Below are 25,246 nucleotides of genomic sequence, written 5' to 3' on the forward strand. Positions count from 1 at the left end.
AGCATCTACAGTATTGTTTCTCTATAAGAATTGAGTTAGATGGAATGGAAATACCTCCTCCGACTTAGGTGATTCAATCGGGATATCTGCGTTGGTTGCACCAAATGGGAAAATTCGGCTGACTTGATGAAACACAAGTATCTTCCAAGAGAAAACCACGTGAGCTAGAAGCTGGAGCATCTACCCAATTGTTTCCCAGTGAAAATTGAAGTAGTGTTTGAAAGGAATACGTCCTGCAAAACAGAAGTTTCATGGTGAATAAAGGCTCACTTTTTTCCCAAGAGGCCTCTTCAGCTACGTGGAAGAAGCACATGTGTCTCGAGAACACAAGGGTTTCTGTTAGATGCAGTAGCAAGTAGCCATTGTTTTCCTGTGAGAATGGTGGTAGTTTTGGCCAAAGTACTGCCTGCAACTTTGATGTTTCAAAGTGAATATAGGCTCTCTTTGATCCAAATAGGCCTATTCAGCTCAGGTGAAGAAACCCATGCACCTCTCCAAAGACAAGCATGTATGCTAGAACGTGCAGCATCTAGCATATTATTTTCCATTGTGAATTGAGGTCGTTTTTGAGAGGAACACTTCCTGCAAAACATAGATTTCAAGGTGGAGAAAGGATGATTTTGGACCAAATAGGCCAATTCAGTTGAGTGGACGAAACGCACGCATTTCTCGAAGAAAACCATGTGCTCTGAGAGCAGGAGCATCAGGCACATACTTTCCCTACTAATTGAGTTCGTTTTTGAAAGGAATACTTCCTGCAAATCAGAATTTTCAAGGTGGAGAAAGGCTCATTTGATCCAAATAGGCCTATTCAGCTACGATGAAGAAAAGCATGCATCTCTAGAAAAGAAGCCATTCGTGTTAGATGCAGGAGCAACTAGCACATTGTTTTCCTGTGAGAATACGCTGAGTTTTTGAAAGAGTACTGCTGAAACTTTGGTGTTTTATGAGAACAATAGCTTTCCCCGATGCAAATCGGCCCACTGGGCTGCGTTGAAGAAACACATGTAGCTCTCCAAAGAAAAACAGGTATGTGAGAAGCCGCAGCATCTAGCACATTGTTTTCCTTTCAGAATTGAAGTAGTTTCTGCAAGGACTACTCCCTCAAATATCAGATTTCAAGGTGGAGACAGGCTCATTTTGTTCAATATAGGCCTATTCAGCTGAGAAGAATAAACATAGCTATCTCTCCAAAGAAAACCATCTGTGTTAGAAGCAGGAGCACCTAGCACATTTTTCTTTCCTGTGAGAACTGAGTTAATTTTGAAAGCATTACATGCTGCCAATCACATTTTCGTGGTGGATTATTGCTCCTTTTATTCCACATAGACCTATTATCTGGTTAAAAGAAACACACGTAGTTCTCTGAAGAAAACCATCTAGGTTAGGAGCAGCAGCATGTAGCACATTGTTTCTTTGTGCGAATTGAGTTAGATCTGATAGGAATACTTCCTGAAACATACGTGGTTTATCCTGGACCTAGGAGCTATTTACTCTCAAAAGATCAATTCAGCTGACTTGAGCAAAGACATGTATCTGTCCAAAGAAAAGCCTCTATGTTAGAGCCTCACGTATCTAGCACGTTGTGTGCCTGTGAGAGTTGAGTTAGGGTTTGAAGGGAATACTTCAGAGAAATTACAATTTTCAAGGTGGAAATAGGATCATTTTGTCCAAATAGGCTCATTCTTCTAAATTGAAGAAACACATGGATCTCTCAAAAGAAAACCATCTGTATTAGAAGCAGGATCACCTGAGAGATTGTTTTCCTGGCATATTTAGTTATGTTTTGAAAGAAGTGTTTCCTGCAAATCAGTGATCGCGTTGTGAAAGGGCTCTTTTTTCCCAAATTGGCCTATTCAGTTGACTTGAAGAAACCCACCTGTGTCATGAAAGAATCACCTGGGAAGTAGGAGAGCCTACAATATTTTCTTTCTGTGACATGAGTTAGTTTAGGTGTTTAGGTGTTTGAAGCTAGAGATAGGCGCTTCTGACTGTTAATAGGTCTAAACAGTTGAGTTGAGGAAACACAGGTGACTCCTGAAAGAAAACCATATATGCTAGAATCTACAGCATCTAGCACATGGTTTCCCTGTAAGAGTTAAGTCACTTTTTGAAAGGAAAACTTCCCACAACTGAGGGGTTTCAAGGTGGAGGTAGGCTCTCTTTCCTCCCTCTAGGCCTATTCAGCTGAGTTGAAGACACACAAGGATCACTCCAAAGAAAACCCTCTGTGTGTGGAGCTGCAGCATCTGACGTTATTTTTCTCTGAGTATTGAGTTCGTTTTTGAAAGGAAATCTTCCTGCCAGACATTGTTTTCAAAGTGCAAAAAGCTGGCTTTGTTGCAAGTAGGCCTATTCAGCAGAGGGGAAGAATCACATGTGTCTCTCGTGAAAACCACGTGTGCTAAAAGCAGGAGCATCAAGCACGTTACTTCCCTGTGATCATTGAGTTTGTTTTACAGGAGTACATGTTGCAAATCAGAATTTCAAGGTAGAGAAAGACTCATGTTGCTCCAAATAGGCCTATTCAGCTAAATAGAAGATACACGTGTATCTCCAGAAAAAAATCCATTCCTGTTAGACGCACTAGCATCTAGCACATTGTTTTCCTGTGAGAATTGAGATGGTTTTTGACAGAAAGACGTCCTCCAATTTGCATGTTTCAAGCTGGGGACAGTTCCTTCTTGATCCAAATAGGCCTATTCTGCTGAGTTGAAGAAACACAAGTATCTCTGGAAACAAAGCCATTCTTTTTAGACAGAGGAGCACCTAACACATTCTTTTCCTTTGAGAATTGTGTCCCACTTGTTAAGAGTACTGCCTACAATGTCAGTGTTTCAAGGTGAATCTAGGCTCTCTTGGATCCAAATAGGCCTATTGAGCTGAGTTGAGGAAACATATGAACCTCTCCAAAGAAAACGATGCATGCTAGAAGGTACAGCATCTGACACCTTGTTTTCCTGAGGGACTTGAGGGAGTTTTATAAGAAATAATTCCTGAAGTCATAGATTTGAATGTAGAGAAAGTCTGATTATTTTCCAAGGGGGCCTATTCAGCTGAATGGACGAAACTCAAGTATCTCTCAAAGAAATCCATGTGTGCTAGCAGCAGGAGCATCACGGACTTGGTTCCCCTGTGAAAATTAAGTTAATTTTTGAAAGGAATAGTTTACGCAGATCATAATTTTCAAGGAGAGGAAGGCTCATTTTCTTCCGAGTGGTCCTATAGAGCTAAGTTGACACAACACATGAATCTCTGGAAAAAAAGCTGTTCGTGTTAGACGCAGGAGTAAGTAGCCCATTGTTTTCCTGTGAGAAATGTACTAGTTTTGGAAGGACGACAGCCTCCACCTTCGGCGTTTCAAGGTGAACATACATGCTCTTTAATCCAAATAGGCCTACTCAGCTGAGGTGAAGAAACACACGATTCACTCCAAAGAAAACCAGGTTTGCTAGACACTGCAACATTAAATACATTGTTTTCCTGTGAGAATTTAGTGAGTTTTGAAAGAAAGACTTCTACGAATTTTCGTGCTTCATGCTGCAGATAGGCGGTGCTTGCTCAAAATTGACCTATTCAGCTGAGGTGAAGAAACACAAGTGTCTCTCAGAAAAACCCATCTATGTTACGAGCTGTGGCATCTATCACATGTTTTCCTGTGAGACTTGAGGTAGTTTTTGAAAGGAATACTCCCTGAAATCATAGATGTCAACGTGGACAAAATTTCACTTTGTACAATATAGGCCTATGCAGCTGACTAGAAGAAACATATGTATCTCCAAAGAAAGCCATCTAAGTTAGAAGCAGCAGCATCTACAGTATTGTTTCTCTATAAGAATTGAGTTAGATGGAATGGAAATACCTCCTCCGACTTAGGTGATTCAATCGGGATATCTGCGTTGGTTGCACCAAATGGGCCAATTCGGCTGACTTGATGAAACACAAGTATCTTCCAAGAGAAAACCACGTGAGCTAGAAGCTGGACCATCTACCCAATTGTTTCCCAGTGAAAATTGAAGTAGTGTTTGAAGGAATACTTCCTGCAAAACAGAAGTTTCATGGTGAATAAAGGCTCACTTTTTTCCCAAGAGGCCTCTTCAGCTACGTGGAAGAAGCACATGTGTCGCGAGAACACAAGGGTTTCTGTTAGATGCAGTAGCAAGTAGCCATTGTTTTCCTGTGAGAATGGTGGTAGTTTTGGCCAAAGTACTGCCTGCAACTTTGATGTTTCAAAGTGAATATAGGCTCTCTTTGATCCAAATAGGCCTATTCAGCTCAGGTGAAGAAACCCATGCACCTCTCCAAAGACAAGCATGTATGCTAGAACGTGCAGCATCTAGCATATTATTTTCCATTGTGAATTGAGGTCGTTTTTGAGAGGAACACTTCCTGCAAAACATAGATTTCAAGGTGGAGAAAGGATGATTTTGGTCCAAATAGGCCAATTCAGTTGAGTGGACGAAACGCACGCATTTCTCGAAGAAAACCATGTGCTCTGAGAGCAGGAGCATCAGGCACATACTTTCCCTACTAAAATTGAGTTCGTTTTTGAAAGGAATACTTCCTGCAAATCAGAATTTTCAAGGTGGAGAAAGGCTCATTTGATCCAAATAGGCCTATTCAGCTACGATGAAGAAAAGCATGCATCTCTAGAAAAGAAGCCATTCGTGTTAGATGCAGGAGCAACTAGCACATTGTTTTCCTGTGAAAATACGCTGAGTTTTTGAAAGAGCACTGCTGAAACTTTGGTGTTTTATGAGAACAATAGCTTTCCCCGATGCAAATCGGCCCACTGGGCTGCGTTGAAGAAACACATGTAGCTCTCCAAAGAAAAACAGGTATGTGAGAAGCCGCAGCATCTAGCACATTGTTTTCCTTTCAGAATTGAAGTAGTTTCTGCAAGGGCTACTCCCTCAAATATCAGATTTCAAGGTGGAGACAGGCTCATTTTGTTCAATATAGGCCTATTCAGCTGAGAAGAATAAACATAGCTATCTCTCCAAAGAAAACCATCTGTGTTAGAAGCAGGAGCACCTAGCACATTTTTCTTTCCTGTGAGAACTGAGTTAATTTTGAAAGCAATACATGCTGCCAATCACATTTTCGTGGTGGATTATTGCTCCTTTTATTCCACATAGACCTATTATCTGGTTAAAAGAAACACACGTAGTTCTCTGAAGAAAACCATCTAGGTTAGGAGCAGCAGCATGTAGCACATTGTTTCTTTGTGCGAATTGAGTTAGATCTGATAGGAATACTTCCTGAAACATACGTGGTTTTTCCTGGACCTAGGAGCTATTTACTCTCAAAAGATCAATTCAGCTGACTTGAGCAAAGACATGTATCTGTCCAAAGAAAAGCCTCTATGTTAGAGCCTCACGTATCTAGCACGTTGTGTGCCTGTGAGAGTTGAGTTAGGGTTTGAAGGGAATACTTCAGAGAAATTACAATTTTCAAGGTGGAAAAAGGATCATTTTGTCCAAATAGGCTCATTCTTCTAAATTGAAGAAACACGTGGATCTCTCAAAAGAAAACCATCTGTATTAGAAGCAGGATCACCTGAGAGATTGTTTTCCTGGCATATTTAGTTATGTTTTGAAAGAAGTGTTTCCTGCAAATCAGTGATCGCGTTGTGAAAGGGCTCCTTTTTCCCAAATTGGCCTATTCAGTTGACTTGAAGAAACCCACCTGTGTCATGAAAGAATCACCTGGGAAGTAGGAGAGCCTACAATATTTTCTTTCTGTGACATGAGTTAGTTTAGGTGTTTAGGTGTTTGAAGCTAGAGATAGGCGCTTCTGACTGTTAGTAGGTCTAAACAGTTGAGTTGAGGAAACACAGGTGACTCCTGAAAGAAAACCATATATGCTAGAATCTACAGCATCTAGCACATGGTTTCCCTGTAAGAGTTAAGTCACTTTTTGAAAGGAAAACTTCCCACAACTGAGGGGTTTCAAGGTGGAGGTAGGCTCTCTTTCCTCCCTCTAGGCCTATTCAGCTGAGTTGAAGACACACAAGGATCACTCCAAAGAAAACCCTCTGTGTGTGGAGCTGCAGCATCTGACGTTATTTTTCTCTGAGTATTGAGTTCGTTTTTGAAAGGAAATCTTCCTGCCAGACATTGTTTTCAAAGTGCAAAAAGCTGGCTTTGTTGCAAGTAGGCCTATTCAGCAGAGGGGAAGAATCACATGTATCTCTCGTGAAAACCACGTGTGCTAAAAGCAGGAGCATCAAGCACGTTACTTCCCTGTGATCATTGAGTTTGTTTTACAGGAGTACATGTTGCAAATCAGAATTTCAAGGTAGAGAAAGACTCATGTTGCTCCAAATAGGCCTATTCAGCTAAATAGAAGATACACGTGTATCTCCAGAAAAAAATCCATTCCTGTTAGACGCACTAGCATCTAGCACATTGTTTTCCTGTGAGAATTGAGATGGTTTTTGACAGAAAGACGTCCTCCAATTTGCATGTTTCAAGCTGGGGACAGTTCCTTCTTGATCCAAATAGGCCTATTCTGCTGAGTTGAAGAAACACAAGTATCTCTGGAAACAAAGCCATTCTTTTTAGACAGAGGAGCACCTAACACATTCTTTTCCTTTGAGAATTGTGTCCCACTTGTTAAGAGTACTGCCTACAATGTCAGTGTTTCAAGGTGAATCTAGGCTCTCTTGGATCCAAATAGGCCTATTGAGCTGAGTTGAGGAAACATATGAACCTCTCCAAAGAAAACGATGCATGCTAGAAGGTACAGCATCTGACACCTTGTTTTCCTGAGGGACTTGAGGGAGTTTTATAAGAAATAATTCCTGAAGTCGTAGATTTGAATGTAGAGAAAGTCTGATTATTTTCCAAGGGGGCCTATTCAGCTGAATGGACGAAACTCAAGTATCTCTCAAAGAAATCCATGTGTGCTAGCAGCAGGAGCATCACGGACTTGGTTCCCCTGTGAAAATTAAGTTAATTTTTGAAAGGAATAGTTTACGCAGATCATAATTTTCAAGGAGAGGAAGGCTCATTTTCTTCCGAGTGGTCCTATAGAGCTAAGTTGACACAACACATGAATCTCTGGAAAAAAAGCTGTTCGTGTTAGACGCAGGAGTAAGTAGCCCATTGTTTTCCTGTGAGAAATGTACTAGTTTTGGAAGGACGACAGCCTCCACCTTCGGCGTTTCAAGGTGAACATACACGCTCTTTAATCCAAATAGGCCTACTCAGCTGAGGTGAAGAAACACACGATTCACTCCAAAGAAAACCAGGTTTGCTAGACACTGCAACATTAACCACATTGTTTTCCTGTGAGAATTTAGTGAGTTTTGAAAGAAAGACTTCTACGAATTTTCGTGCTTCATGCTGCAGATAGGCGGTGCTTGCTCAAAATTGACCTATTCAGCTGAGGTGAAGAAACACAAGTGTCTCTCAGAAAAACCCATCTATGTTACGAGCTGTGGCATCTATCACATGTTTTCCTGTGAGACTTGAGGTAGTTTTTGAAAGGAATACTCCCTGAAATCATAGATGTCAACGTGGACAAAATTTCACTTTGTACAATATAGGCCTATGCAGCTGAGTAGAAGAAACATATGTATCTCCAAAGAAAGCCATCTAAGTTAGAAGCAGCAGCATCTACAGTATTGTTTCTCTATAAGAATTGAGTTAGATGGAATGGAAATACCTCCTCCGACTTAGGTGATTCAATCGGGATATCTGCGTTGGTTGCACCAAATGGGCCAATTCGGCTGACTTGATGAAACACAAGTATCTTCCAAGAGAAAACCACGTGAGCTAGAAGCTGGAGCATCTACCCAATTGTTTCCCAGTGAAAATTGAAGTAGTGTTTGAAGGAATACTTCCTGCAAAACAGAAGTTTCATGGTGAATAAAGGCTCACTTTTTTCCCAAGAGGCCTCTTCAGCTACGTGGAAGAAGCACATGTGTCTCGAGAACACAAGGGTTTCTGTTAGATGCAGTAGCAAGTAGCCATTGTTTTCCTGTGAGAATGGTGGTAGTTTTGGCCAAAGTACTGCCTGCAACTTTGATGTTTCAAAGTGAATATAGGCTCTCTTTGATCCAAATAGGCCTATTCAGCTCAGGTGAAGAAACCCATGCACCTCTCCAAAGACAAGCATGTATGCTAGAACGTGCAGCATCTAGCATATTATTTTCCATTGTGAATTGAGGTCGTTTTTGAGAGGAACACTTCCTGCAAAACATAGATTTCAAGGTGGAGAAAGGATGATTTTGGTCCAAATAGGCCAATTCAGTTGAGTGGACGAAACGCACGCATTTCTTGAAGAAAACCATGTGCTCTGAGAGCAGGAGCATCAGGCACATACTTTCCCTACTAAAATTGAGTTCGTTTTTGAAAGGAATACTTCCTGCAAATCAGAATTTTCAAGGTGGAGAAAGGCTCATTTGATCCAAATAGGCCTATTCAGCTACGATGAAGAAAAGCATGCATCTCTAGAAAAGAAGCCATTCGTGTTAGATGCAGGAGCAACTAGCACATTGTTTTCCTGTGAAAATACGCTGAGTTTTTGAAAGAGCACTGCTGAAACTTTGGTGTTTTATGAGAACAATAGCTTTCCCCGATGCAAATCGGCCCACTGGGCTGCGTTGAAGAAACACATGTAGCTCTCCAAAGAAAAACAGGTATGTGAGAAGCCGCAGCATCTAGCACATTGTTTTCCTTTCAGAATTGAAGTAGTTTCTGCAAGGGCTACTCCCTCAAATATCAGATTTCAAGGTGGAGACAGGCTCATTTTGTTCAATATAGGCCTATTCAGCTGAGAAGAATAAACATAGCTATCTCTCCAAAGAAAACCATCTGTGTTAGAAGCAGGAGCACCTAGCACATTTTTCTTTCCTGTGAGAACTGAGTTAATTTTGAAAGCATTACATGCTGCCAATCACATTTTCATGGTGGATTATTGCTCATTTTATTCCACATAGACCTATTATCTGCTTAAAAGAAACACACGTAGTTCTCTGAAGAAAACCATCTAGGTTAGGAGCAGCAGCATGTAGCACATTGTTTCTTTGTGCGAATTGAGTTAGATCTGATAGGAATACTTCCTGAAACATACGTGGTTTATCCTGGACCTAGGCGCTATTTACTCTCAAAAGTTCAATTCAGCTGACTTGAGCAAAGACATGTATCTGTCCAAAGAAAAGCCTCTATGTTAGAGCCTCACGTATCTAGCACGTTGTGTGCCTGTGAGAGTTGAGTTAGGGTTTGAAGGGAATACTTCAGAGAAATTACAATTTTCAAGGTGGAAAAAGGATCATTTTGTCCAAATAGGCTCATTCTTCTAAATTGAAGAAACACGTGGATCTCTCAAAAGAAAACCATCTGTATTAGAAGCAGGATCACCTGAGAGATTGTTTTCCTGGCATATTTAGTTATGTTTTGAAAGAAGTGCTTCCTGCAAATCAGTGATCGCGTTGTGAAAGGGCTCCTTTTTCCCAAATTGGCCTATTCAGTTGAGTTGAAGAAACCCACCTGTGTCATGAAAGAATCACCTGGGAAGCAGGAGAGCCTACAATATTTTCTTTCTGTGACATGAGTTAGTTTAGGTGTTTAGGTGTTTGAAGCTAGAGATAGGCGCTTCTGACTGTTAATAGGTCTAAACAGTTGAGTTGAGGAAACACAGGTGACTCCTGAAAGAAAACCATATATGCTAGAATCTACAGCATCTAGCACATGGTTTCCCTGTAAGAGTTAAGTCACTTTTTGAAAGGAAAACTTCCCACAACTGAGGGGTTTCAAGGTGGAGGTAGGCTCTCTTTCCTCCCTCTAGGCCTATTAAGCTGAGTTGAAGACACACAAGGATCACTCCAAAGAAAACCCTCTGTGTGTGGAGCTGCAGCATCTGACGTTATTTTTCTCTCAGTATTGAGTTCGTTTTTGAAAGGAAATCTTCCTGCCAGACATTGTTTTCAAAGTGCAAAAGGCTGGCTTTGTTGCAAGTAGGCCTATTCAGCAGAGGGGAAGAATCACATGTATCTCTCGTGAAAACCACGTGTGCTAAAAGCAGGAGCATCAAGCACGTTACTTCCCTGTGATCATTGAGTTTGTTTTACAGGAGTACATGTTGCAAATCAGAATTTCAAGGTAGAGAAAGACTCATGTTGCTCCAAATAGGCCTATTCAGCTAAATAGAAGATACACGTGTATCTCCAGAAAAAAATCCATTCCTGTTAGACGCACTAGCATCTAGCACATTGTTTTCCTGTGAGAATTGAGATGGTTTTTGACAGAAAGACGTCCTCCAATTTGCATGTTTCAAGCTGGGGACAGTTCCTTCTTCATCCAAATAGGCCTATTCTGCTGAGTTGAAGAAACACAAGTATCTCTGGAAACAAAACCATTCTTTTTAGACAGAGGAGCACCTAACACATTCTTTTCCTTTGAGAATTGTGTCCCACTTGTTAAGAGTACTGCCTACAATGTCAGTGTTTCAAGGTGAATCTAGGGTCTCTTGGATCCAAATAGGCCTATTGAGCTGAGTTGAGAAAACATATGAACCTCTCCAAAGAAAACGATGCATGCTAGAAGGTACAGCATCTGACACCTTGTTTTCCTGAGGGACTTGAGGGAGTTTTATAAGAAATAATTCCTGAAGTCATAGATTTGAATGTAGAGAAAGTCTGATTATTTTCCAAGGGGGCCTATTCAGCTGAATGGACGAAACTCAAGTATCTCTGAAAGAAATCCATGTGTGCTAGCAGCAGGAGCATCACGGACTTGGTTCCCCTGTGAAAATTAAGTTAATTTTTGAAAGGAATAGTTTACGCAGATCATAATTTTCAAGGAGAGGAAGGCTCATTTTCTTCCGAGTGGTCCTATAGAGCTAAGTTGACACAACACATGAATCTCTGGAAAAAAAGCTGTTCGTGTTAGACGCAGGAGTAAGTAGCCCATTGTTTTCCTGTGAGAAATGTACTAGTTTTGGAAGGACGACAGCCTCCACCTTCGGCGTTTCAAGGTGAACATACACGCTCTTTAATCTAAATAGGCCTACTCAGCTGAGGTGAAGAAACACACGATTCACTCCAAAGAAAACCAGGTTTGCTAGACACTGCAACATTAACCACATTGTTTTCCTGTGAGAATTTAGTGAGTTTTGAAAGAAAGACTTCTACGAATTTTCGTGCTTCATGCTGCAGATAGGCGGTGCTTGCTCAAAATTGACCTATTCAGCTGAGGTGAAGAAACACAAGTGTCTCTCAGAAAAACCCATCTATGTTACGAGCTGTGGCATCTATCACATGTTTTCCTGTGAGACTTGAGGTAGTTTTTGAAAGGAATACTCCCTGAAATCATAGATATCAACGTGGACAAAATTTCACTTTGTACAATATAGGCCTATGCAGCTGAGTAGAAGAAACATATGTATCTCCAAAGAAAGCCATCTAAGTTAGAAGCAGCAGCATCTACAGTATTGTTTCTCTATAAGAATTGAGTTAGATGGAATGGAAATACCTCCTCCGACTTAGGTGATTCAATCGGGATATCTGCGTTGGTTGCACCAAATGGGCCAATTCGGCTGACTTGATGAAACACAAGTATCTTCCAAGAGAAAACCACGTGAGCTAGAAGCTGGACCATCTACCCAATTGTTTCCCAGTGAAAATTGAAGTAGTGTTTGAAGGAATACTTCCTGCAAAACAGAAGTTTCATGGTGAATAAAGGCTCACTTTTTTCCCAAGAGGCCTCTTCAGCTACGTGGAAGAAGCACATGTGTCTCGAGAACACAAGGGTTTCTGTTAGATGCAGTAGCAAGTAGCCATTGTTTTCCTGTGAGAATGGTGGTAGTTTTGGCCAAAGTACTGCCTGCAACTTTGATGTTTCAAAGTGAATATAGGCTCTCTTTGATCCAAATAGGCCTATTCAGCTCAGGTGAAGAAACCCATGCACCTCTCCAAAGACAAGCATGTATGCTAGAACGTGCAGCATCTAGCATATTATTTTCCATTGTGAATTGAGGTCGTTTTTGAGAGGAACACTTCCTGCAAAACATAGATTTCAAGGTGGAGAAAGGATGATTTTGGTCCAAATAGGCCAATTCAGTTGAGTGGACGAAACGCACGCATTTCTCGAAGAAAACCATGTGCTCTGAGAGCAGGAGCATCAGGCACATACTTTCCCTGCTAAAATTGAGTTCGTTTTTGAAAGGAATACTTCCTGCAAATCAAAATTTTCAAGGTGGAGAAAGGCTCATTTGATCCAAATAGGCCTATTCAGCTACGATGAAGAAAAGCATGCATCTCTAGAAAAGAAGCCATTCGTGTTAGATGCAGGAGCAACTAGCACATTGTTTTCCTGTGAAAATATGCTGAGTTTTTGAAAGAGCACTGCTGAAACTTTGGTGTTTTATGAGAACAATAGCTTTCCCCGATGCAAATCGGCCCACTGGGCTGCGTTGAAGAAACACATGTAGCTCTCCAAAGAAAAACAGGTATGTGAGAAGCCGCAGCATCTAGCACATTGTTTTCCTTTCAGAATTGAAGTAGTTTCTGCAAGGGCTACTCCCTCAAATATCAGATTTCAAGGTGGAGACAGGCGCATTTTGTTCAATATAGGCCTATTCAGCTGAGAAGAATAAACATAGCTATCTCTCCAAAGAAAACCATCTGTGTTAGAAGCAGGAGCACCTAGCACATTTTTCTTTCCTGTGAGAACTGAGTTAATTTTGAAAGCAATACATGCTGCCAATCACATTTTCGTGGTGGATTATTGCTCCTTTTATTCCACATAGACCTATTATCTGGTTAAAAGAAACACACGTAGTTCTCTGAAGAAAACCATCTAGGTTAGGAGCAGCAGCATGTAGCACATTGTTTCTTTGTGCGAATTGAGTTAGATCTGATAGGAATACTTCCTGAAACATACGTGGTTTTTCCTGGACCTAGGAGCTATTTACTCTCAAAAGATCAATTCAGCTGACTTGAGCAAAGACATGTATCTGTCCAAAGAAAAGCCTCTATGTTAGAGCCTCACGTATCTAGCACGTTGTGTGCCTGTGAGAGTTGAGTTAGGGTTTGAAGGGAATACTTCAGAGAAATTACAATTTTCAAGGTGGAAAAAGGATCATTTTGTCCAAATAGGCTCATTCTTCTAAATTGAAGAAACACGTGGATCTCTCAAAAGAAAACCATCTGTATTAGAAGCAGGATCACCTGAGAGATTGTTTTCCTGGCATATTTAGTTATGTTTTGAAAGAAGTGTTTCCTGCAAATCAGTGATCGCGTTGTGAAAGGGCTCCTTTTTCCCAAATTGGCCTATTCAGTTGACTTGAAGAAACCCACCTGTGTCATGAAAGAATCACCTGGGAAGTAGGAGAGCCTACAATATTTTCTTTCTGTGACATGAGTTAGTTTAGGTGTTTAGGTGTTTGAAGCTAGAGATAGGCGCTTCTGACTGTTAGTAGGTCTAAACAGTTGAGTTGAGGAAACACAGGTGACTCCTGAAAGAAAACCATATATGCTAGAATCTACAGCATCTAGCACATGGTTTCCCTGTAAGAGTTAAGTCACTTTTTGAAAGGAAAACTTCCCACAACTGAGGGGTTTCAAGGTGGAGGTAGGCTCTCCTTCCTCCCTCTAGGCCTATTCAGCTGAGTTGAAGACACACAAGGATCACTCCAAAGAAAACCCTCTGTGTGTGGAGCTGCAGCATCTGACGTTATTTTTCTCTGAGTATTGAGTTCGTTTTTGAAAGGAAATCTTCCTGCCAGACATTGTTTTCAAAGTGCAAAAAGCTGGCTTTGTTGCAAGTAGGCCTATTCAGCAGAGGGGAAGAATCACATGTATCTCTCGTGAAAACCACGTGTGCTAAAAGCAGGAGCATCAAGCACGTTACTTCCCTGTGATCATTGAGTTTGTTTTACAGGAGTACATGTTGCAAATCAGAATTTCAAGGTAGAGAAAGACTCATGTTGCTCCAAATAGGCCTATTCAGCTAAATAGAAGATACACGTGTATCTCCAGAAAAAAATCCATTCCTGTTAGACGCACTAGCATCTAGCACATTGTTTTCCTGTGAGAATTGAGATGGTTTTTGACAGAAAGACGTCCTCCAATTTGCATGTTTCAAGCTGGGGACAGTTCCTTCTTGATCCAAATAGGCCTATTCTGCTGAGTTGAAGAAACACAAGTATCTCTGGAAACAAAGCCATTCTTTTTAGACAGAGGAGCACCTAACACATTCTTTTCCTTTGAGAATTGTGTCCCACTTGTTAAGAGTACTGCCTACAATGTCAGTGTTTCAAGGTGAATCTAGGCTCTCTTGGATCCAAATAGGCCTATTGAGCTGAGTTGAGGAAACATATGAACCTCTCCAAAGAAAACGATGCATGCTAGAAGGTACAGCATCTGACACCTTGTTTTCCTGAGGGACTTGAGGGAGTTTTATAAGAAATAATTCCTGAAGTCGTAGATTTGAATGTAGAGAAAGTCTGATTATTTTCCAAGGGGGCCTATTCAGCTGAATGGACGAAACTCAAGTATCTCTCAAAGAAATCCATGTGTGCTAGCAGCAGGAGCATCACGGACTTGGTTCCCCTGTGAAAATTAAGTTAATTTTTGAAAGGAATAGTTTACGCAGATCATAATTTTCAAGGAGAGGAAGGCTCATTTTCTTCCGAGTGGTCCTATAGAGCTAAGTTGACACAACACATGAATCTCTGGAAAAAAAGCTGTTCGTGTTAGACGCAGGAGTAAGTAGCCCATTGTTTTCCTGTGAGAAATGTACTAGTTTTGGAAGGATGACAGCCTCCACCTTCGGCGTTTCAAGGTGAACATACACGCTCTTTAATCCAAATAGGCCTACTCAGCTGAGGTGAAGAAACACACGATTCACTCCAAAGAAAACCAGGTTTGCTAGACACTGCAACATTAACCACATTGTTTTCCTGTGAGAATTTAGTGAGTTTTGAAAGAAAGACTTCTACGAATTTTCGTGCTTCATGCTGCAGATAGGCGGTGCTTGCTCAAAATTGACCTATTCAGCTGAGGTGAAGAAACACAAGTGTCTCTCAGAAAAACCCATCTATGTTACGAGCTGTGGCATCTATCACATGTTTTCCTGTGAGACTTGAGGTAGTTTTTGAAAGGAATACTCCCTGAAATCATAGATGTCAACGTGGACAAAATTTCACTTTGTACAATATAGGCCTATGCAGCTGAGTAGAAGAAACATATGTATCTCCAAAGAAAGCCATCTAAGTTAGAAGCAGCAGCATCTACAGTATTGTTTCTCTATAAGAATTGAGTTAGATGGAATGGAAATACCTCCTCCGACTTAGGTGATTCAATCGGGATATCTGCGTTGGTTGCACCAAATGGGCCAATTCGGCTGACTTGATGAAACACAAGTATCTTCCAAGAGAAAACCACGTGAGCTAGAAGCTGGAGCATCTACCCAATTGTTTCCCAGTGAAAATTGAAGTAGTGTTTGAAGGAATACTTCCTGCAAAACAGAAGTTTCATGGTGAATAAAGGCTCACTTTTTTCCCAAGAGGCCTCTTCAGCTACGTGGAAGAAGCACATGTGTCTCGAGAACACAAGGGTTTCTGTTAGATGCAGTAGCAAGTAGCCATTGTTTTCCTGTGAGAATGGTGGTAGTTTTGGCCAAAGTACTGCCTGCAACTTTGATGTTTCAAAGTGAATATAGGCTCTCTTTGATCCAAATAGGCCTATTCAGCTCAGGTGAAGAAACCCATGCACCTCTCCAAAGACAAGCATGTATGCTAGAACGTGCAGCATCTAGCATATTATTTTCCATTGTGAATTGAGGTCGTTTTTGAGAGGAACACTTCCTGCAAAACATAGATTTCAAGGTGGAGAAAGGATGATTTTGGTCCAAATAGGCCAATTCAGTTGAGTGGACGAAACGCACGCATTTCTTGAAGAAAACCATGTGCTCTGAGAGCAGGAGCATCAGGCACATACTTTCCCTACTAAAATTGAGTTCGTTTTTGAAAGGAATACTTCCTGCAAATCAGAATTTTCAAGGTGGAGAAAGGCTCATTTGATCCAAATAGGCCTATTCAGCTACGATGAAGAAAAGCATGCATCTCTAGAAAAGAAGCCATTCGTGTTAGATGCAGGAGCAACTAGCACATTGTTTTCCTGTGAAAATACGCTGAGTTTTTGAAAGAGCACTGCTGAAACTTTGGTGTTTTATGAGAACAATAGCTTTCCCCGATGCAAATCGGCCCACTGGGCTGCGTTGAAGAAACACATGTAGCTCTCCAAAGAAAAACAGGTATGTGAGAAGCCGCAGCATCTAGCACATTGTTTTCCTTTCAGAATTGAAGTAGTTTCTGCAAGGGCTACTCCCTCAAATATCAGATTTCAAGGTGGAGACAGGCTCATTTTGTTCAATATAGGCCTATTCAGCTGAGAAGAATAAACATAGCTATCTCTCCAAAGAAAACCATCTGTGTTAGAAGCAGGAGCACCTAGCACATTTTTCTTTCCTGTGAGAACTGAGTTAATTTTGAAAGCATTACATGCTGCCAATCACATTTTCATGGTGGATTATTGCTCATTTTATTCCACATAGACCTATTATCTGCTTAAAAGAAACACACGTAGTTCTCTGAAGAAAACCATCTAGGTTAGGAGCAGCAGCATGTAGCACATTGTTTCTTTGTGCGAATTGAGTTAGATCTGATAGGAATACTTCCTGAAACATACGTGGTTTATCCTGGACCTAGGCGCTATTTACTCTCAAAAGTTCAATTCAGCTGACTTGAGCAAAGACATGTATCTGTCCAAAGAAAAGCCTCTATGTTAGAGCCTCACGTATCTAGCACGTTGTGTGCCTGTGAGAGTTGAGTTAGGGTTTGAAGGGAATACTTCAGAGAAATTACAATTTTCAAGGTGGAAAAAGGATCATTTTGTCCAAATAGGCTCATTCTTCTAAATTGAAGAAACACGTGGATCTCTCAAAAGAAAACCATCTGTATTAGAAGCAGGATCACCTGAGAGATTGTTTTCCTGGCATATTTAGTTATGTTTTGAAAGAAGTGCTTCCTGCAAATCAGTGATCGCGTTGTGAAAGGGCTCCTTTTTCCCAAATTGGCCTATTCAGTTGAGTTGAAGAAACCCACCTGTGTCATGAAAGAATCACCTGGGAAGCAGGAGAGCCTACAATATTTTCTTTCTGTGACATGAGTTAGTTTAGGTGTTTAGGTGTTTGAAGCTAGAGATAGGCGCTTCTGACTGTTAATAGGTCTAAACAGTTGAGTTGAGGAAACACAGGTGACTCCTGAAAGAAAACCATATATGCTAGAATCTACAGCATCTAGCACATGGTTTCCCTGTAAGAGTTAAGTCACTTTTTGAAAGGAAAACTTCCCACAACTGAGGGGTTTCAAGGTGGAGGTAGGCTCTCTTTCCTCCCTCTAGGCCTATTCAGCTGAGTTGAAGACACACAAGGATCACTCCAAAGAAAACCCTCTGTGTGTGGAGCTGCAGCATCTGACGTTATTTTTCTCTGAGTATTGAGTTCGTTTTTGAAAGGAAATCTTCCTGCCAGACATTGTTTTCAAAGTGCAAAAGGCTGGCTTTGTTGCAAGTAGGCCTATTCAGCAGAGGGGAAGAATCACATGTATCTCTCGTGAAAACCATGTGTGCTAAAAGCAGGAGCATCAAGCACGTTACTTCCCTGTGATCATTGAGTTTGTTTTACAGGAGTACATGTTGCAAATCAGAATTTCAAGGTAGAGAAAGACTCATGTTGCTCCAAATAGGCCTATTCAGCTAAATAGAAGATACACGTGTATCTCCAGAAAAAAATCCATTCCTGTTAGACGCACTAGCATCTAGCACATTGTTTTCCTGTGAGAATTGAGATGGTTTTTGACAGAAAGACGTCCTCCAATTTGGATGTTTCAAGCTGGGGACAGTTCCTTCTTGATCCAAATAGGCCTATTCTGCTGAGTTGAAGAAACACAAGTATCTCTGGAAACAAAACCATTCTTTTTAGACAGAGGAGCACCTAACACATTCTTTTCCTTTGAGAATTGTGTCCCACTTGTTAAGAGTACTGCCTACAATGTCAGTGTTTCAAGGTGAATCTAGGCTCTCTTGGATCCAAATAGGCCTATTGAGCTGAGTTGAGGAAACATATGAACCTCTCCAAAGAAAACGATGCATGCTAGAAGGTACAGCATCTGACACCTTGTTTTCCTGAGGGACTTGAGGGAGTTTTATAAGAAATAATTCCTGAAGTCATAGATTTGAATGTAGAGAAAGTCTGATTATTTTCCAAGGGGGCCTATTCAGCTGAATGGACGAAACTCAAGTATCTCTCAAAGAAATCCATGTGTGCTAGCAGCAGGAGCATCACGGACTTGGTTCCCCTGTGAAAATTAAGTTAATTTTTGAAAGGAATAGTTTACACAGATCATAATTTTCAAGGAGAGGAAGGCTCATTTTCTTCCGAGTGGTCCTATAGAGCTAAGTTGACACAACACATGAATCTCTGGAAAAAAAGCTGTTCGTGTTAGACGCAGGAGTAAGTAGCCCATTGTTTTCCTGTGAGAAATGTACTAGTTTTGGAAGGACGACAGCCTCCACCTTCGGCGTTTCAAGGTGAACATACACGCTCTTTAATCCAAATAGGCCTACTCAGCTGAGGTGAAGAAACACACGATTCACTCCAAAGAAAACCAGGTTTGCTAGACACTGCAACATTAACCACATTGTTTTCCTGTGAGAATTTAGTGAGTTTTGAAAGAAAGACTTCTACAAATTTTCGTGCTTCATGCTGCAGATAGGCGGTGCTTGCTCAAAATTGACCTATTCAGCTGAGGTGAAGAAACACAAGTGTCTCTCAGAAAAACCCATCTATGTTACGAGCTGTGGCATCTATCACATGTTTTCCTGTGAGACTTGAGGTAGTTTTTGAAAGGAATACTCCCTGAAATCATAGATATCAACGTGGACAAAATTTCACTTTGTACAATATAGGCCTATGCAGCTGAGTAGAAGAAACATATGTATCTCCAAAGAAAGCCATCTAAGTTAGAAGCAGCAGCATCTACAGTATTGTTTCTCTATAAGAATTGAGTTAGATGGAATGGAAATACCTCCTCCGACTTAGGTGATTCAATCGGGATATCTGCGTTGGTTGCACCAAATGGGCCAATTCGGCTGACTTGATGAAACACAAGTATCTTCCAAGAGAAAACCACGTGAGCTAGAAGCTGGAGCATCTACCCAATTGTTTCCCAGTGAAAATTGAAGTAGTGTTTGAAGGAATACTTCCTGCAAAACAGAAGTTTCATGGTGAATAAAGGCTCACTTTTTTCCCAAGAGGCCTCTTCAGCTACGTGGAAGAAGCACATGTGTCTCGAGAACACAAGGGTTTCTGTTAGATGCAGTAGCAAGTAGCCATTGTTTTCCTGTGAGAATGGTGGTAGTTTTGGCCAAAGTACTGCCTGCAACTTTGATGTTTCAAAGTGAATATAGGCTCTCTTTGATCCAAATAGGCCTATTCAGCTCAGGTGAAGAAACCCATGCACCTCTCCAAAGACAAGCATGTATGCTAGAACGTGCAGCATCTAGCATATTATTTTCCATTGTGAATTGAGGTCGTTTTTGAGAGGAACACTTCCTGCAAAACATAGATTTCAAGGTGGAGAAAGGATGATTTTGGTCCAAATAGGCCAATTCAGTTGAGTGGACGAAACGCACGCATTTCTCGAAGAAAACCATGTGCTCTGAGAGCAGGAGCATCAGGCACATACTTTCCCTGCTAAAATTGAGTTCGTTTTTGAAAGGAATACTTCCTGCAAATCAGAATTTTCAAGGTGGAGAAAGGCTCATTTGATCCAAATAGGCCTATTCAGCTACGATGAAGAAAAGCATGCATCTCTAGAAAAGAAGCCATTCGTGTTAGATGCAGGAGCAACTAGCACATTGTTTTCCTGTGAAAATACGCTGAGTTTTTGAAAGAGCACTGCTGAAACTTTGGTGTTTTATGAGAACAATAGCTTTCCCCGATGCAAATCGGCCCACTGGGCTGCGTTGAAGAAACACATGTAGCTCTCCAAAGAAAAACAGGTATGTGAGAAGCCGCAGCATCTAGCACATTGTTTTCCTTTCAGAATTGAAGTAGTTTCTGCAAGGGCTACTCCCTCAAATATCAGATTTCAAGGTGGAGACAGGCTCATTTTGTTCAATATAGGCCTATTCAGCTGAGAAGAATAAACATAGCTATCTCTCCAAAGAAAACCATCTGTGTTAGAAGCAGGAGCACCTAGCACATTTTTCTTTCCTGTGAGAACTGAGTTAATTTTGAAAGCATTACATGCTGCCAATCACATTTTCATGGTGGATTATTGCTCATTTTATTCCACATAGACCTATTATCTGCTTAAAAGAAACACACGTAGTTCTCTGAAGAAAACCATCTAGGTTAGGAGCAGCAGCATGTAGCACATTGTTTCTTTGTGCGAATTGAGTTAGATCTGATAGGAATACTTCCTGAAACATACGTGGTTTATCCTGGACCTAGGCGCTATTTACTCTCAAAAGTTCAATTCAGCTGACTTGAGCAAAGACATGTATCTGTCCAAAGAAAAGCCTCTATGTTAGAGCCTCACGTATCTAGCACGTTGTGTGCCTGTGAGAGTTGAGTTAGGGTTTGAAGGGAATAATTCAGAGAAATTACAATTTTCAAGGTGGAAAAAGGATCATTTTGTCCAAATAGGCTCATTCTTCTAAATTGAAGAAACACGTGGATCTCTCAAAAGAAAACCATCTGTATTAGAAGCAGGATCACCTGAGAGATTGTTTTCCTGGCATATTTAGTTATGTTTTGAAAGAAGTGCTTCCTGCAAATCAGTGATCGCGTTGTGAAAGGGCTCCTTTTTCCCAAATTGGCCTATTCAGTTGAGTTGAAGAAACCCACCTGTGTCATGAAAGAATCACCTGGGAAGCAGGAGAGCCTACAATATTTTCTTTCTGTGACATGAGTTAGTTTAGGTGTTTAGGTGTTTGAAGCTAGAGATAGGCGCTTCTGACTGTTAATAGGTCTAAACAGTTGAGTTGAGGAAACACAGGTGACTCCTGAAAGAAAACCATATATGCTAGAATCTACAGCATCTAGCACATGGTTTCCCTGTAAGAGTTAAGTCACTTTTTGAAAGGAAAACTTCCCACAACTGAGGGGTTTCAAGGTGGAGGTAGGCTCTCTTTCCTCCCTCTAGGCCTATTCAGCTGAGTTGAAGACACACAAGGATCACTCCAAAGAAAACCCTCTGTGTGTGGAGCTGCAGCATCTGACGTTATTTTTCTCTGAGTATTGAGTTCGTTTTTGAAAGGAAATCTTCCTGCCAGACATTGTTTTCAAAGTGCAAAAGGCTGGCTTTGTTGCAAGTAGGCCTATTCAGCAGAGGGGAAGAATCACATGTATCTCTCGTGAAAACCACGTGTGCTAAAAGCAGGAGCATCAAGCACGTTACTTCCCTGTGATCATTGAGTTTGTTTTACAGGAGTACACGTTGCAAATCAGAATTTCAAGGTAGAGAAAGACTCATGTTGCTCCAAATAGGCCTATTCAGCTAAATAGAAGATACACGTGTATCTCCAGAAAAAAATCCATTCCTGTTAGACGCACTAGCATCTAGCACATTGTTTTCCTGTGAGAATTGAGATGGTTTTTGACAGAAAGACGTCCTCCAATTTGCATGTTTCAAGCTGGGGACAGTTCCTTCTTGATCCAAATAGGCCTATTCTGCTGAGTTGAAGAAACACAAGTATCTCTGGAAACAAAACCATTCTTTTTAGACAGAGGAGCACCTAACACATTCTTTTCCTTTGAGAATTGTGTCCCACTTGTTAAGAGTACTGCCTACAATGTCAGTGTTTCAAGGTGAATCTAGGCTCTCTTGGATCCAAATAGGCCTATTGAGCTGAGTTGAGGAAACATATGAACCTCTCCAAAGAAAACGATGCATGCTAGAAGGTACAGCATCTGACACCTTGTTTTCCTGAGGGACTTGAGGGAGTTTTATAAGAAATAATTCCTGAAGTCATAGATTTGAATGTAGAGAAAGTCTGATTATTTTCCAAGGGGGCCTATTCAGCTGAATGGACGAAACTCAACTATCTCTCAAAGAAATCCATGTGTGCTAGCAGCAGGAGCATCACGGACTTGGTTCCCCTGTGAAAATTAAGTTAATTTTTGAAAGGAATAGTTTACGCAGATCATAATTTTCAAGGAGAGGAAGGCTCATTTTCTTCCGAGTGGTCCTATAGAGCTAAGTTGACACAACACATGAATCTCTGGAAAAAAAGCTGTTCGTGTTAGACGCAGGAGTAAGTAGCCCATTGTTTTCCTGTGAGAAATGTACTAGTTTTGGAAGGACGACAGCCTCCACCTTCGGCGTTTCAAGGTGAACATACACGCTCTTTAATCTAAATAGGCCTACTCAGCTGAGGTGAAGAAACACACGATTCACTCCAAAGAAAACCAGGTTTGCTAGACACTGCAACATTAACCACATTGTTTTCCTGTGAGAATTTAGTGAGTTTTGAAAGAAAGACTTCTACGAATTTTCGTGCTTCATGCTGCAGATAGGCGGTGCTTGCTCAAAATTGACCTATTCAGCTGAGGTGAAGAAACACAAGTGTCTCTCAGAAAAACCCATCTATGTTACGAGCTGTGGCATCTATCACATGTTTTCCTGTGAGACTTGAGGTAGTTTTTGAAAGGAATACTCCCTGAAATCATAGATATCAACGTGGACAAAATTTCACTTTGTACAATATAGGCCTATGCAGCTGAGTAGAAGAAACATATGTATCTCCAAAGAAAGCCATCTAAGTTAGAAGCAGCAGCATCTACAGTATTGTTTCTCTATAAGAATTGAGTTAGATGGAATGGAAATACCTCCTCCGACTTAGGTGATTCAATCGGGATATCTGCGTTGGTTGCACCAAATGGGCCAATTCGGCTGACTTGATGAAACACAAGTATCTTCCAAGAGAAAACCACGTGAGCTAGAAGCTGGAGCATCTACCCAATTGTTTCCCAGTGAAAATTGAAGTAGTGTTTGAAGGAATACTTCCTGCAAAACAGAAGTTTCATGGTGAATAAAGGCTCACTTTTTTCCCAAGAGGCCTCTTCAGCTACGTGGAAGAAGCACATGTGTCTCGAGAACACAAGGGTTTCTGTTAGATGCAGTAGCAAGTAGCCATTGTTTTCCTGTGAGAATGGTGGTAGTTTTGGCCAAAGTACTGCCTGCAACTTTGATGTTTCAAAGTGAATATAGGCTCTCTTTGATCCAAATAGGCCTATTCAGCTCAGGTGAAGAAACCCATGCACCTCTCCAAAGACAAGCATGTATGCTAGAACGTGCAGCATCTAGCATATTATTTTCCATTGTGAATTGAGGTCGTTTTTGAGAGGAACACTTCCTGCAAAACATAGATTTCAAGGTGGAGAAAGGATGATTTTGGTCCAAATAGGCCAATTCAGTTGAGTGGACGAAACGCACGCATTTCTCGAAGAAAACCATGTGCTCTGAGAGCAGGAGCATCAGGCACATACTTTCCCTGCTAAAATTGAGTTCGTTTTTGAAAGGAATACTTCCTGCAAATCAGAATTTTCAAGGTGGAGAAAGGCTCATTTGATCCAAATAGGCCTATTCAGCTACGATGAAGAAAAGCATGCATCTCTAGAAAAGAAGCCATTCGTGTTAGATGCAGGAGCAACTAGCACATTGTTTTCCTGTGAAAATATGCTGAGTTTTTGAAAGAGCACTGCTGAAACTTTGGTGTTTTATGAGAACAATAGCTTTCCCCGATGCAAATCGGCCCACTGGGCTGCGTTGAAGAAACACATGTAGCTCTCCAAAGAAAAACAGGTATGTGAGAAGCCGCAGCATCTAGCACATTGTTTTCCTTTCAGAATTGAAGTAGTTTCTGCAAGGACTACTCCCTCAAATATCAGATTTCAAGGTGGAGACAGGCTCATTTTGTTCAATATAGGCCTATTCAGCTGAGAAGAATAAACATAGCTATCTCTCCAAAGAAAACCATCTGTGTTAGAAGCAGGAGCACCTAGCACATTTTTCTTTCCTGTGAGAACTGAGTTAATTTTGAAAGCATTACATGCTGCCAATCACATTTTCATGGTGGATTATTGCTCATTTTATTCCACATAGACCTATTATCTGCTTAAAAGAAACACACGTAGTTCTCTGAAGAAAACCATCTAGGTTAGGAGCAGCGGCATGTAGCACATTGTTTCTTTGTGCGAATTGAGTTAGATCTGATAGGAATACTTCCTGAAACATACGTGGTTTATCCTGGACCTAGGAGCTATTTACTCTCAAAAGTTCAATTCAGCTGACTTGAGCAAAGACATGTATCTGTCCAAAGAAAAGCCTCTATGTTAGAGCCTCACGTATCTAGCACGTTGTGTGCCTGTGAGAGTTGAGTTAGGGTTTGAAGGGAATACTTCAGAGAAATTACAATTTTCAAGGTGGAAAAAGGATCATTTTGTCCAAATAGGCTCATTCTTCTAAATTGAAGAAACACATGGATCTCTCAAAAGAAAACCATCTGTATTAGAAGCAGGATCACCTGAGAGATTGTTTTCCTGGCATATTTAGTTATGTTTTGAAAGAAGTGCTTCCTGCAAATCAGTGATCGCGTTGTGAAAGGGCTCCTTTTTCCCAAATTGGCCTATTCAGTTGAGTTGAAGAAACCCACCTGTGTCATGGAAGAATCACCTGGGAAGCAGGAGAGCCTACAATATTTTCTTTCTGTGACATGAGTTAGTTTAGGTGTTTAGGTGTTTGAAGCTAGAGATAGGCGCTTCTGACTGTTAATAGGTCTAAACAGTTGAGTTGAGGAAACACAGGTGACTCCTGAAAGAAAACCATATATGCTAGAATCTACAGCATCTAGCACATGGTTTCCCTGTAAGAGTTAAGTCACTTTTTGAAAGGAAAACTTCCCACAACTGAGGGGTTTCAAGGTGGAGGTAGGCTCTCTTTCCTCCCTCTAGGCCTATTCAGCTGAGTTGAAGACACACAAGGATCACTCCAAAGAAAACCCTCTGTGTGTGGAGCTGCAGCATCTGACGTTATTTTTCTCTGAGTATTGAGTTCGTTTTTGAAAGGAAATCTTCCTGCCAGACATTGTTTTCAAAGTGCAAAAGGCTGGCTTTGTTGCAAGTAGGCCTATTCAGCAGAGGGGAAGAATCACATGTATCTCTCGTGA

Source organism: Castor canadensis, chromosome 2 (assembly GCF_047511655.1).
Source record: "Castor canadensis chromosome 2, mCasCan1.hap1v2, whole genome shotgun sequence".
In the NCBI taxonomy this organism is placed as follows: domain Eukaryota; kingdom Metazoa; phylum Chordata; class Mammalia; order Rodentia; family Castoridae; genus Castor; species Castor canadensis.